The 15,145-nt window shown below is 40.1% G+C and overlaps 1 protein-coding gene and 1 long non-coding RNA gene across 2 annotated transcripts in view; both read left to right on the forward strand.

Annotated features, from left to right (window-relative positions):
* Positions 1 to 270: 270 nt before the first annotated feature.
* Positions 271 to 15,145, forward strand: part of Tmem63 (transmembrane protein 63) — a 120,049-nt gene continuing 105,174 nt past the window's right edge. The window contains exon 1 of the mRNA XM_066302279.1: positions 271 to 282. The gene's annotated coding sequence lies outside the window, so the exon portion shown is untranslated. The remainder of the gene's footprint in view (positions 283 to 15,145) is intronic.
* LOC136350709 (uncharacterized) lies at positions 4,121 to 4,655 on the forward strand. The gene is made up of 2 exons (XR_010734192.1): positions 4,121 to 4,238; positions 4,300 to 4,655. It is a non-coding gene; the product is annotated as an uncharacterized lncRNA (long non-coding RNA).

Genomic DNA, 15,145 nt, shown 5'->3' on the forward strand with positions numbered 1-15,145 from the left:
GATCGGCTTGATGAATGGTTTGCATCATCTATCAAAGACAAATCACAAATCGGCACGCTTGTCTAATCTTCGAACTTTTCTGCCTGATGAAAATAGAACACGTTATTTTATTAATTGAAACGATGACAAACAAGTTCTCACTTTTTCTTCCCTTGGTTATTAATAGCTTTTCAAGATTTGTTCCCTTTTGACAGGTGGCAGTCAAAGTGACAATACCTTAATGCCGTTCCATTGTATCGTAAGATCCGCAGATCTTTGGATCTAATTAAATGTTGATAGAGGGTAGGTCTTGTTATAAGCAGTGGGGAAGCTGATAACGATATGGCAATAGTGAGGCTGCTGGGAAGTTCCTCTACAGCTTTGAATTTTCTAGAATCACTTAAGATTCGCGAGACCAAAGACGAAGATGTCGGTTACAATGTGCTGGTGAATGTGCCGATCCAATACGCGATATTAATCACTTCGGCGCAGTTAGATAAAACGCAAAAGAAATCGAGGCATGTACAGAAACCTATCCATTTACCTAATTGAAATATCCTGTTTTCAGGGGCTATTGAAAAATCAAAATCTCGTCGAGTGAATTGAAAACATGTGCTCTTTTAGCCTTTTGCCAAATCCCGGTGCGCTTTTACCATGCTCACTTTATTTCGGTTCAGTCTTTTTAGGGAGTCGCGAACTGGTGCCGAATTATTGGGCGCTGCAGCTTTTTTGGAAAGATACATTGGGTTAATTATGTAATGAACGTGAAAAACTCATCAATTAGCTTTTCCAACCATAACAAACATATGCGAGATTTTATACTGCTGACCATCATCATTTTTAGGCGACTTTGCCCCGCCATCGCCGCATTACTTCGTGCTCTTCCTCTTCCCATGCAGTTAACAAGATTGGGGACCCGGTGAGGTCCCTCTGTTTCAACTTGTTCCAAACCTTGAGACCCCCCTAGAATTTCCCCCGCCTTCGTTGTTGGTCTAAGTTTGACGACGGAGACAAGATTTCACCTAGAGGACATATGGTAGATTAAATCTATTGGCGATGGCAGTTATCTCTCTTAATAACTCTAAAATCTGGACGCACCTTCGATAACGGCCAATCTCCTCGGACCACCGTCAGTGGAGTCACCTGCATTAACTTACATATAGAACTTCTTTCGCTTTCTCGGTAGGTTTTACGTCTCTCTTTTCTCTTCAAACATTTGCCATGGGAAGTCATGCATCTGGGAAGTAGATCAGGCAGATATTCTCAAAAGGCAATGCATCCTATAGCCAATGTTACCTTTGCAGGACCTTTACGTCAAGGAAGCAAAAGCTGATTATTTTAACTCTCTGTGCAACTTGGATCAGTCGCGTGCCCCTTCTGTAGAGGTACAGATGCTCTTATTAAGGCACCCCTGTTTCTCAAATCAATATTTAAAAGCGACTTCTCTGCAAAACTGGATATGTAATTTCTCTTAAAATGAAGTTGGTGTCTACTCAATATCCAAAGTACAAGGGAAAAATTGATTGATGAAGTGGGTGAGAACAGTTACGTGGCTTTGTGTGTGACACTTCTTTGACACTGCAAAGTGGCCATTTATCACCCCGTACCCCTGGTGGAAATTATAAAACTCTACTTCCTATACACGTTGAGGCTGCGCCTTGCCCTGTGGGTAAATTTAAATAGGCTTTATAAAAATACACGACGACAGGCACATAACTTATTTAAAATGTCAGCTACGAAAATTAATTCGAGTCCTAGCTCTAATAGCCTGTTATTAAAGATTTCGCCTGTTTTTCTTTACGTCAGCACCAGAGCTATATTATAAATTATATTGGGCCGCACCACCACGTTTTATTATGTTTTACACCGCCGAGCCCTATTACTTGGACAAATATAATCAATTTTTTTGTTTTAATATTCACTTGCACCATCACCCCTCAATTAGGCTCGGAAAGTTGGCTAACAAGTTACAAACTTAATGGTAATAGGCCCAGTAATTTCTTTTGAATTGTAATTTGTCTTGCGGTTAAAGCTAAACGCACCCGATAATACGATTAGTAGTGTCGGTATAAAATTCCGGCCTTAATGAAGGGGAGAAACCGTGAATCAAAAGCAAATGACATCCTTTATGTAGCAATAATTGAAATCCAAACAAGTAGACAACCCAGCAATTGCTTGGGCGCACCGGTAAAGTAAATTGAGTATCTCGCACCCGAGGCCATTCGCCGTTTGAACTCCTATGATTACTCGCAGGCTTAGAAGTTAGAAGAAACCTCTCGAGGCACATCTCAAACAAAACTAAGAGACTACTTTAGATGGGACCCGTGGACCTACGGGCGAGGACATGTCGCTTAGTCGCTCCCGGGTAATTACACAAAGTGAGTAATGCCTGGGCCATACCAATTAACCACCCCCGCAATATATATAGCGAGTCGTGTTCTCCCTTTCCGATACTTGCAGGTTTACGATCCAGGCTGAGGCATCGCTCCGCTTTGATAATGTTTTGCCAGACCGCAAACGGTATCCCACCGCCCGTCTAGTATAACATTTTTCTGAAACTCGAATTTATCCCTGATGGTCACCCTCTACGCCCTTATTTGTTTACTTAATCGACGAATTTATGAGAATTTACCTCGTAAATTATGACACCCTTTGTTGAGGGTACCTGCGCACACGCCGAACAATAGCGTCAGGCACCTTTCAAATAGCACGTGGTACGCAGTGGAAGAGGCGCCGAGACGCTTTTTTTCGCCTCCTGCAAGATTTGCATCACCAACTGAGGAGCTTGATTTCCAACCAATTGCGAAACTTCGGCACTATTATGGGATAAGGATGGTTTGTAGGAACAGACTTGAAATATAATATTTATCAGTAAATTTCCTAAGGGGGTTGAGATCTCAGAAGTCTAGGAAGACGGAAATCTGGCTGCCCAGTCTTCCATAGAAGATCCCGCGCTATGTGTGTAAGTACGTAAGTGGTACGAAATGGTCGTACGAAACTTCATGGGCCTCAAGCGCCTAGGTGTCCAAATAGAATTCTCTCTTGTGGTTCTGATGTTTAAAATCAACATAATTTTGTTAATTCCCTCCCAGATGGACAGGGGCACTGCTTCCTATTATGAAAACTATCCACGTGACTTACTGTGAGCCCGTCCATTATTTAAAATTCAGGCGCCCAAGATGTCCGGGAAAATTCAATCGGCGTCGAGAGGCAGGTCCGGTTTAAAAATATCGAAGAAAATACAATCACTGAAAAAAGTATCCGTACAGTCCAAATAAAAATTGTGTAAACTGTAATTTTTGACCGCTTTTGTTCAAATTTCATATAATTAAAATTGAAACCTAAACTCAGTTTGTGTGTTCGAGCAACTTTTGAAAATTTAATTTTTAGAGTGCTTTTCGGAATCTCAAAAAAATTCCGGTTTAAAAACTTCTTGTGCAGTGGAAATTTTTCAATATCGTTTTATTAATTTTGCGGAGAGGATTTTTCTATGTGTATCCTGATAATTTGATCAAAGCTGAATTACAAATAAGGGAGTTGCAGCCTTTGAAAATCGTCGAAAATGTCTAAATTTCATCATTTTGCGTGAAAATCGTCGCGGTTTTAAAAGGCTGCAACTCCCTTATTTGTAATTGAGCTTTGATCAAATTTTCAGGATACACGTAGAAAAATCCCCTCCGCCAGATTAATAAAACCATATTGAAAAATTTTCTCCGCGCAAGAAGTTTCCAAAACGGAGTTCTTTTTAAGGCTCCGAAAAGCACTCTAAAAATTAGATTTTCAAAAGTTGCTGGACCGCGCAAAACTGAGTTTAAGTTTGAATTTTCATTATGGAAAATTTGAAGAAAATCAGTCAAAAATTCGATTCGCAGAATTTTTCTTCGGCTGTGCGAATACTTTTTTGAGTGATGGCAAATTCAGGAATGGGGCGTTGCAATTTTCCAATATCTCAAATCCACCTCGCGCCCAGTGATAACGCTCAATTTATACTAGGAATTTCAGCCGCTTTAAATAGCAGTTACCACACAAAGAGGTGACAGATTTAGTGGTATTAAATTGGATCTTTCTTAGTTGACACAGTCCATAAACCCGTCTCCAGGAGACAAGAAGTCCTTCCCATCAAACGGGGCATTCCAAGCTGACATCTGACACTTAAGGGGTTGTATTGTCTGGAAGTGAGCGGACAGTGCTTGATAAACTTAAATGATTTCTGCTTCCTAATAAGTGTCAAGAAGTGTTCATTTAGATGGGATATTGGAGTGGGTACAGTCATTTAGAAAGATAGAATTCCCTTCTATCAATTTTTTGTTATCATTAAAGGATTCAGCGAGCAAGTACGAGTGAAATGTAGCATCAAAATTAGATTGGATCCAACGAGAGAAAAATTGCCTCTGGTTTGATATAAAAAAGTGACAAGAATTTTCCAAGCTATTAACCACGTACATCTGTCAACAAGGAAAAAATGGGCAATTCTTGTATTTGTCGACCCTAGACAGGCACTGCAGTGGCCCAAGACTAACCGCCCAAAGGCGAATAACAGGACTCGTTCGCAATATCCTTTTGAACCAGCAGGCCACAAAACGACGTATTTCATTTCTTCGCCCACAGAAACGCCTGGCTTCATAACAGGAATTTGTTTGATAAATGACAGATTAGATACATTTTCCACACTTCTATTTCATGAGGTCATTACGACTCTAATTGCTCATTCCCCTTTTGGTACAATTTCCATCCGTCGTCCAGTATTTTTGCTTTCGAAATTACCCCTATCGAACTGCCATTAAAGATCAAGAATTTCACGCGTTCAGACCAGTTGTACAGGTGTAAATTTCCAGTTAAAGGGAGTTTGCGTTTTTGCCTGAAACGCAGGAAGCTGGGGGCAATCTGAATAATAATTTCTGAACTCATCAGTCAGCAGGGTTGTCAGCAAAACTCATTTATTTTATTGAATCACGACAGTCGCTCAGTCACGTAGGTTAAAACACTTAGTGGTTTTTTAGCAGTGTCGATGCTTTGCTTTTTGTTGACGGGCGTGAGCGCTCCAACAATTACAAGATTTAATTAAAACTATGCTTAAACGCTTTCTGGTGAGGCTCATCTATCACCGAAACTGTCTCGGAGTCGCCTCATTCTTTCCCCTTTTCTTTGCATGCATTTCACTTGGGATACTCAGGCAGGAAATCTCCCGTTTTCCTCCTACTGTTCGAAACTTTAAGTCGGTTTTTCGCAATAAAACATTTGAAGCTGCATAAAGCAGGATTAATATCTGCAAGCAAAAATCAATATCTCCACGAATTACACGAAAGAGTCTTGACAGATACAATTCGCTCCGGGTGAAGGAAAATATTGCTCCAATAATGAAGTATATACTCGAATGTCTACAAACAATGCGTTATTTCATTATATCTTTAATACACCCGATATTCTAGACACATAACCCTTCCCCAAAAACAATCTAATTATACTGATTGAATGACAGGCGATTCATTAGGTGTCACAAGACTATAGGGCTTAGCAGATGTTCCGTTTCGGGAGTCTTGGAGAAATGGCAATTCAGTTTTCTTAATTATTTGCGAGGGTGCCGATAGCCGGAGCTTGTAAGGACCTTATGATTGAGGAATTAAATGGAGAATTAGTGGAACTCCATACGAATTTTTAAGACAAACTTAATATGTACTTTTAAATCGATGTCGGTTGCGGGAGATTATAACAACGTAGGGATAAGTAGGCGGAAGTAAACGTGCGGCGCGGTTTCTGAGATACAGACGCGCGACAAATCACCCGTAAAGCTGCCGGCTAAGAACCAGCCCCCGTAGAAAATTAATATCACACGTACTTTTTCACCCATCCCTGTATGTCACCTCTTAGTTTCATTTCGACGTTGACCTGTAACTTTCCGTCCCAGCTTTGGATTCAGCTTAAAAATCCACACACACAATTGTAACACTTCAATCGCTCTATCCAGAGGGTGTAACATATCATCATGGAGATATTTCAGGGGCCGATAGGACAAAATAGTTTTTTGAAAATGCTATCACATTCATGGTCAGAAACGCACCATCGTCGATGTACAGGGCGGCAAAGTTTCGCATTTTTTCTTATACTTTACGGTTTCGTCGCGTGTTGCCTTTTTCGAAAATGCGAAATGTCCAGAAAATACTAAATTACAGGCCGGAATAGTTAGACTGGACTTTCTCAATTTGCATTTTTCAATTTCTACGAAAACGGTGATAGATACCAAAATGCCGCAAGAGACCACGAAAGCAAAGGAATTGAAGAAGGATTCTCAGTCGGCATCGAAGTTCATGCAGGTTGTTCCAGAAAAAAATGAAAAACATAAAATAGTACTTAAACACCAAACCATAATGACTAATATACGTAAAATATGATATTTTGCCACCCTGTATATCAAAAATGGCGCGCTTTTGACCCTAGGCTTATTATTTTTTTATTATTTCGCAGAATACTACCGCCCTCTCGAGCGCCTTCATGATGGCACGTGACACCCTGTATATTTACGGTTTTCATACTCAGGTACAATTTTTTCTTCTGCCACTCGCCTCATTGAAACTTTTCCAAATTCCCGGACGTATAGTGGCCAGTTGGTTAATTGACTGTGAATGTCAAAATTGACAACCTCCAGTATGAAGAAATGCCGAGCCATTTATCGAGGAGAAATCTTGAAAAATTTCTGAATTACGATGTAGATCCTACTAGGAACAAGCAAGCGGTTTTAAATTGGGTTTCAGTGCTAGCAAATGCTTACCAGAACTTATGAAAGGAGTAAATTTCATCTGCGTTCATAACTAGTCCAAGGATTTTGATATAACTTTGAAAAGGACTATCATTCGTGCTCTCAATAAAAATATCAATTTTCTCTAGGACCGATTTATGGTTTTCTCTCCTCGTACCAAAGTTACCACACCTCAAAAGGCAATAGAGTCTAGCGTGAAAAGAAGGGGAGCTCTGTCGTATTAAGCACTGATAATTAAGTATTGATTTCTAATCTAGCGTCCTACTTCGACGAGTCACACCACTTGTTCCTATATATTTTCCTTTCTTTCACCCATTCTGATAGGACGTAATAAGGGCCAATCAATCTTCTTCTGTCGCCTTTTTAATCCACATTCTTTCGCTTTTGGCTTCAATAAACCTATAAATTGTGCTTTTGTTTGGCTCTTCGTACGCGATATAGAATTATTAAAAAGCTTCAGTACGTCTGCAACAATTTCCTTTAAAGCCCCAGTTGCAAAACGTCGGAAGGCAAAATAAGTAGATACATAAAATAAGTAAGTAAAACTCTACAGTCGCCATTTTCGCTCCAACTTTAAGAGTCTTGCCGGCTTTATTTTCCCTTGGAGAATATAAAGTTTTTATTATTTTAACCCTTTTCTTGATACGTCTCCGGTGTGAATATCTCGTTCATAACTGGCAACTGCACCTCGGTGCCAGCAATGTTTTTTAATTACTTGATTTGCCTGCCTGCACCGGCTCTAAAGGTCCACAATAAAAATATTACAAGAACATAGAAAGAACTCCTGTGCTAGTTGGGAGTACTCCTACTACCCATCGCATGTGGTAAAGCTATCCTTTAAGATGTCGTGTCTTAGATTTAGTAGACAATGGCGTGACCCCTGGATTGTCCTGAACTCCCTCCCTCGTCCAACCGTACATTTAAATTGTTTCTGGGTTACATCGGTCGTTATGGGTTGTCTCTGATCGATAGACGTTAATTATTGTCTAAGCCCAATTTGTTAGCAGAAATTTGCTAATTTATCGTCAAAAATAATTAATCAGGTAACGTCGTTCGGGGATATTTGTTAAGACAATGTGGATATGTTTAAAGCAATTTTCCGCAATAAATATTCCCGTGATTAGTGTGGTTGCAATAAATCTTCTTATAACGAACCTCAAGGTGGCTGTTTTCGTTTCATTTTCATTTATGTTACGCCTTATTGTGAATGCCCGACGCAGCGAATTTTGCCTTTAAAATTTTAATTTATTCATCAATAAAAAGCACTTCCAGGCGAAACAATCTTAAGACACTTAATTTGTCGGACCGTCCTCATTTTAATTAAATTAATGCTAACTGGGCAATCCTCCCGGTTGGTTTTTTTATTTTTAATGTGCTTAGAAGTCGTGAGTAGAGAGGCAAAATTGTTAAATGGTATTTATCAGGCTGGCAAAGCGGCAGAAATTGAAAAATCTTATAAACAATGGAGATGCCACGCCAAAAGGCCAGAAGCAATAAAACTGATAGATGAAACGCGGGTAGGGTCACTTGCTGGGTTGAACCAACCCAAGGGTACCATAACTCGGACAGCGCGGTCAATGCAAGTGATATACTCCTTCCGTCATTCGCCGCTTCCCAGTGACGTACCAAATGGTAACGTTGGGCAGTTAAAAGCTCCAATATAATACTCTTTAATTTTTTTTTTTAACAAAAAAATACAATTGCTGCAATCGAAGCTTTTTCGCACATTTAACATAATGAAACCGGATACCTTCATTTCACTACTCGTGTAAAAACGATCCGCAAGGACTGCCGGATTTCCACGGACACCGGGCGCAGCTCAGACGGGCTCAAGTCTTATTCGTCCTTCATTCACCCTCATTTTTCCCATAAATGACCCTTAGCATTTAATTTTTTCCCCGAATTGTTACTGCGTGCTGATGCCCCAACTAGAATTTCCTAAGGCATTTCCCCTACATAAAATAATTCTAAATATTCAAATTCAGCGATTTTACGGTGTGCTAATTGTGCTCGTACAGCCTGCACTAAACGATTAATGCTAAAAAGGTCCCACAGACAAGCACACATTATCGTCATAAAAAATGCAAATGGGAATGCCTCAGTTTTACTGCTTAAACTATATTGAGTGTTTACTACTCAGCTAGCTACAAAGTAAAGTTCGGTTGTCGAGGGTGTCACGAGGATTTATATAAGACGTCTCAATCGTGATTTTGCATTACGGGAGGAGCGGAGAATAATAAATAACAAAGCTGCGAATGAAGGAAATCAATCAGATTTGGTTTTGATTTAAGAATAAGTTGTCACCGTCAAAGCCAGGCCAAAAACAAGAAACAAAGGGGACGTCATCATAAATGCATTTTGGTGCGGGATTTCCAGAAAACACAAGTCACGCCGAACCAATTTAGCCGATGGCTTGCCCATCGTTAGCAAACAATATTGTGGAGAACATGTGAAAATTAATCGACAAAATATTGTAATTGGTGTAGCAGTTGCAAAGCACACTAGTGACTTGTGACGAGATTTAAATATACTGCGTGACATAGAAAAGAGAACACTCCGTAAAAATGATTTTATTTAAATCATTTTTGATGCGCATGTGTGTAAATTGGAACACAAAAAAAGATAACATTTTCAGTCATATTTACCAATGTATTTGCGAGTTATCAGGAATTTTAGTTATTTTTTTACTATAAAAATTACAATAAAATATCAGCAATATTACTGCAAAATATTAACTACTGGTGCAAAGTGTGCTCAGAAAGGGCTTTTAGCTTAATCAAATATGCCTAGACGCAGAATGCACCGAAATTTTAATTAATTTGAGCGAATTTTAGAGAGGTCGAATGGTAGGTCTACGAGAGTCTGTTTGGATATGCATGATGGTATGGGCAAGAGCAAGAACAAGAGGTTGTGAAAGTCGTGATCCTCAGTTTACAATACAAAAGCATTTCCATCAGACCGTTGGGGTAATAGTTTGGGGCGCTATTGCTTATGGTAGCAGGTCACCTTTACTTTTCACTAGAGGCAGTATGGTTTACCCAACGACACATCCACGAAGCCCCGGAACCTTACTGCATGCCTTATCTGGAAACTCTTGTTAATCCGGTTTTCCAGCAAGGCAATGCACAACCACATGTGGCTAGAATGACTATGAACTTTGTTTCGACAAAATTCAATCAGTTTGCCACCTTGACCACCTCGATCTCCTGGCCTTTCACCGATTGAACATGTACGGGATATTGTAGGTAAAAGGTTGCATAATTTACTCCGTCCCCCACTGACCCTAGCGGAGCTATGTCATGCTGTCCAGTAAGCCTGGAATGAGATCCCCCAAGAGGACCCCAATCACCTCATTAGATCCATGCCTAGACGTGTAAAGGAATGCACATGACACTGCGGAGGTCCGACAAATTATTAATGTTTTTTCGGTCTTTAACAATTTTACTTGTCCAACTTTTTAATGAATTGTTGGTTTTAGCGCGGGAAGCATGCGTGCCAATAATTATTTAAACAAAACCATTTTTACGGGGTGTGCTCTTTTCTATGTCACGCGGCATACGTTCACCTTCAGGTAATCGATAATCGGCGGACCTTGCATTGACACCACCCAAACATGCCGAATAAAAACAAGGGATGCTGGAAGCTGAGAAGCAGGAGTCGGAGGTCTTTAAAGGGGTAAAAAGTAAACTTCCAATTGAGGAAGCATCGTTTGAACTCTGCCACTGTTGCGATTCAGGCCTGGTCAATAAAAATAATCAGTAAATGAGCCTTACAGTTACAAAGCAAACATGCTGAAAGTGATCCTTTGAACTTGGAATTAATCTAAATCCCCCTCGCCGTTTTTACGCTCCGCGATGTCACCCTATTTATTCGACATCAGGACTTTCCCTCGTCGAAAAATATCTTTTGAATAATAGGTATTTGTTGGATTAGAAAGCAAATTCCTTTGGCTTTCCCACTTTTTAATTTATTTTATCTTCATGCAGCCAGAGGAATTTGAGCATTCGGTTCTAATCGGAGATCCCAAGAGTTACGTTCGGCAACCCATTAGGAAGATTCGGGTCTGAGCCTGTGGACTGCCGCCTACCGATGAAGACGTCATAGGCTCACTTATCCCTCCGTACAAAATCATAAGTAAATCTAGACCAGCGTGAAGAATCGCTCATCCACAGTGGCCTTGAGACCGATCAGAAGATATTCGTTGAAATTTATGGGATGATTTGTCTCGACCTCGTTCACGAATATAAACGAAACAAATCTCAATATATCAGCGCACTTATTTAAACTGGTATTGGTACTCTCATCCGTGGAAGTTGCCTGAATTGAACACAAACGTAATTAAAATCGTGATATTTCATAGTATAAACAATATAAATCATCGGCAATTAGTAGGTGCCATTTCGCAATGCCAGGCAAATAGAATTGGTAAACAAGGAACGATAGAAATAAGTGACAGGAAACGGAGTGACCAATTGCTTTGCCAATTATCATTTGTCAAGTAACCGGTTAATGAAAGTGACCAACGGCTATAGGAACTGACCGACGGACTCATTTAACGGAGCCCTTTATCTTGCCAACCCTTTCAGATACCCCCGAATGCATGTCAAACTGTCACTAACATGTATTTCATCCTGGGCTGTTGTTACAAATCTTACTAGATAAAAAAATCGATAGGCTAAGTGAGACGAGAATGGTCCTCCCTGAAGATTTATAGCCACCGCTCAATCAAGTAAAATATCCTTCACAGCGACTTTCAGATAATACAAGTATATTATAGGCTAATTTTATGGGTCATTAAGACTGGAATTTTAAAAGAAAAAAACGGCAAGTAGTTTCATGTCATGCATTTTTAACCTTTCACATTCTGCACGTAAAGACATGTCTTTAAAAGGATCTGTGCGATGTTTTATTAGCAAAAAATCCTTAACTGATTAAAATAATGTCTCCCTTTATTATTTCGCATTTATATCAGCTCGTCCTCTCCTGATGAGGATTACATTTTTCAGTGCCGCCTACCTTCTGGATAAATTCCGCCCAAGTCAAGGCGAAGATGTAATTGAACCTTGCTAAACCCATAAACCCCTTTGAAATTTGGCGAGCTGAGCACCCCGCAGGGTTTCTGCCCGGGTTAAGCTTATGGTCCAAATAATACTAACCTGAACTAACCGAAGAATACCCATTTATAACAGTCGTTAACACAAGCAAACTGAGCATTCGTGCTCATCCCCGATCATGGTTAGAATGTATCGGCTAACAAGCAAGCTGAGATGATTCATGGAATTCGGCAAAAAATGTACAGGTGCGCACTCCCGAGCATAAAATTACAGTCACCTCATAATTAGCATTTAATTTCATAGAATATAGTTTATTCAAATTTTTTTCGCCTGTTATATAATTTACTAACTTTATGTGGGAATTTTGTCATGACCGCTCGAATGAAAAGGAACTTTTCTTCGTGCTGCAAAATGTATTGAAAATAATAAAATTAAAGAACGTGCCTTTATCCCGAACATGAAAGTGTTTACGGATTTCCCTGCCGAGCACTTCCTCTTTTTTTGATTTGGATCACTTTCTGCAGAAGATTGAACTTTTAGAAGCCGGGACATGTCTCCGCAAGCCTCTCTTAATCTGATCCCAAACATGCTCTATCGGATTCAGATCCGGACTGCAAACAGGCCAGACAAACCGCGTGATTGAAACCTCGTCGAGAAAAGTTGGCAATCATGCGATCAGCGTGACGCCGTGCATTATCATGTACAAAGGTTGCGTTCTCTCCAGAAATAACCATGAACGATCTTCTAGAACCTTCGTCTGGTACTTGTAAGCGTTCAGAGTCCCATTGTGAATGAAGACTAACTTCGTACGAGTTTCAAACGAAATTCCTCCCCATGCCGTAACTGAGCCTCTGTCAAATGGAAGTTGTTCAGTAATACACGCTTGAGCCTATCTTTCGGCTGCTCATCGCCAAACTCTCACACGTCTGTCTGAGCCTTTGAGACAACATCGGAAGTCGGCGCAAAACAATACGCGACTCTAACTCTCTATTGTCCAAGCCAAGTGTTCTCGTGCGAAATTCAAACTCATAATCCGATGTTCGCGAGGAAGCGGAAGCTCTGTAGCTTTAGTTCGAGAGTGTGAACTAGTGAACGATAAACAAGATGGAGAAAACAGAAGTGATTCGAAAGAACCTGTATAAGAGGAGCACGGACATCCTGCAGGAACAGGAAATTTTGAACCATTCGACGATTTAATATTTGAAAACTTCGTGAAGCGGAGTCTTCGGCCGACCTTTGAGAAGAGGACTGGAAGGTGCTCCAGTAAATTCCATGATTAAGGGCCTGGCGCTTGTACTCTGTGGCAGCTTTGATTCGTGATTCGTAATATTTCATAGAGTAAAATATGTCGTGATTTAATTCCTTTTATGTCCCGAGCAATCAGAAGTGACAATTAGCAGTGCGAGATACTTTTCACAACAAAAATGCAATCAAGCCCAAGTCTCATTTACAGTCATGGAACGTAAGGTAAACCACTAATTGGGATCTGAACCCGGTCGTAATTTGCGGACATAAAAGTGACATTCGGACATCGTATTATGGAAGTGAGTGCAGGACGCATTTGCGCTGAACCGGAACGTATAAAACCTCATGCCGAGGAACTGAACTAAACTCCGCGAATGTATTGGACATTAAAGTTTATTTGCCAAGTCATTAAATCGAAATTGTTTCAATATGATCAATGCTCTTCACGAATGCCCCCTAGAATGACCAGATTTAGTTAGCGTGCCCATAGAATGCAGTAATCAAAATTACCCTCAACGTAGGGACGGCGGTGGAGAGACAGACGCATAATTGCTTCCTTGTTTTTAATCTGACAATTTTATTCCGGTACAAAATGTGAAAAGTTTCAAACAAGAAGAAGCCTCTCCCACCCTTATTGTTTTGGAAGACGAAAGGCAAGAGATTTATTATTTTTAAAGAAAAGTTATGTACCGCTACCCCTTCATTTATTAGGGACGCGAAATCAAGCGGGAATTACTTGATAAGTTACTGAGTTTGGATATTTATCAGGTTCGTCGCCGGTACAAATTACATTTTCCTGAAATTACCAACCCGCTCGCAAGACTGGATACGATGCTGTAAAATACTACTAATTAACGGAGCCCGGGACAGTCGCTATTTTACTTTCCTAACTAATATATTACGAGGCCCTTTTTCTTTTACGCCACCCCTCAGAAATCACATCCATTACTGCTGCTCCAAAACAACAACTTTCGGGGCAGATATGTAGATAAAAATATATCACATTTTCATATAAAACAACGACGTGGTATCAGCAAAATTAGCTCACAGCAACTGGAGCACCTCAGTATTGGTCCAATTTCCAAAGGAGCATCTACCGCCAATTGACCAACATCTGATTTCACGTTGGATGATGTGAATAACAAGCGGGTAAAACGGAGTAATGGAAAGATAATGTAACTGGTAGCGGTGAAGCATAAACTGCTGACAATCATCGTCCCGTCAAAACCAATAATAAGAGTCACTGCGCGTGCGTCTAACTTGATCAATCATCGTCAGCAAATCGGACAATTTAGAAATAGCACGTGGTGAGCAGTAGAAATGCGCCGCAAAACTGTTTAGACTTTTTGCGAGATTTTCATAGTGAATTGAGATGCTGCATTTTCGACCTATTGAAAACTGCTTACTTTAGACGATTGAATTTTTGAGCATTTTGGTGGATTTGAAAGAAGAATTTTGGTCGTCCTCCGGATAAGAGATGTTTAGAAAATATAAAGACGATAAAAATTAATAAAGGGTGGAGACGTTCTCATCCTCTTATCGGTCAGAAAAACAAAACAATAAACAACGTGACACGATGAGATTCCCTAATAAAAGTTTCAGGGGTGTAGTATTGCATCGCTTAGAATTCTCGTCAGTTCTAAGAGTCTTTCTATTAATTGCCAGAGTTGTGATCTGGAAAGAAAAAGCCAACATAGTGCGTTTAGGGGATAAAGTGTCTTGATGAACATCGGGCAATCACGACGCCATTCTACTGTCGATGCCACTTAACTAGAAATCAGTATTAAGTGTATTACTTTTATTGTGACTCCGGCTTTTGTGAGAAAAGTAAGAATATCTCTTGTGTTTTGATTCTGGATCTTGGAGAAATGAAGTGGTGAAATTAGGACGCGAGAGATGCTGGAAATTTCATGAGGTTATTAAGGACTTTGTGAACAAATCAAACCACTCGCACTGGAGTTGGTGCTTCGTTTGAAGTAATAAAATTAGTCTGTGAAAAGGATATACGAATTCGTGCATAGCAGAAACGACGCCTCTGGCTTGAAGTCGCCTGATGAGCGCCAAACGGCATGAAACTGGTAACGATTACGGAACTTAAATAGCTTATAGAGAC

Source organism: Euwallacea fornicatus, chromosome 3 (assembly GCF_040115645.1).
Source record: "Euwallacea fornicatus isolate EFF26 chromosome 3, ASM4011564v1, whole genome shotgun sequence".
In the NCBI taxonomy this organism is placed as follows: Eukaryota; Metazoa; Arthropoda; class Insecta; order Coleoptera; family Curculionidae; genus Euwallacea; species Euwallacea fornicatus.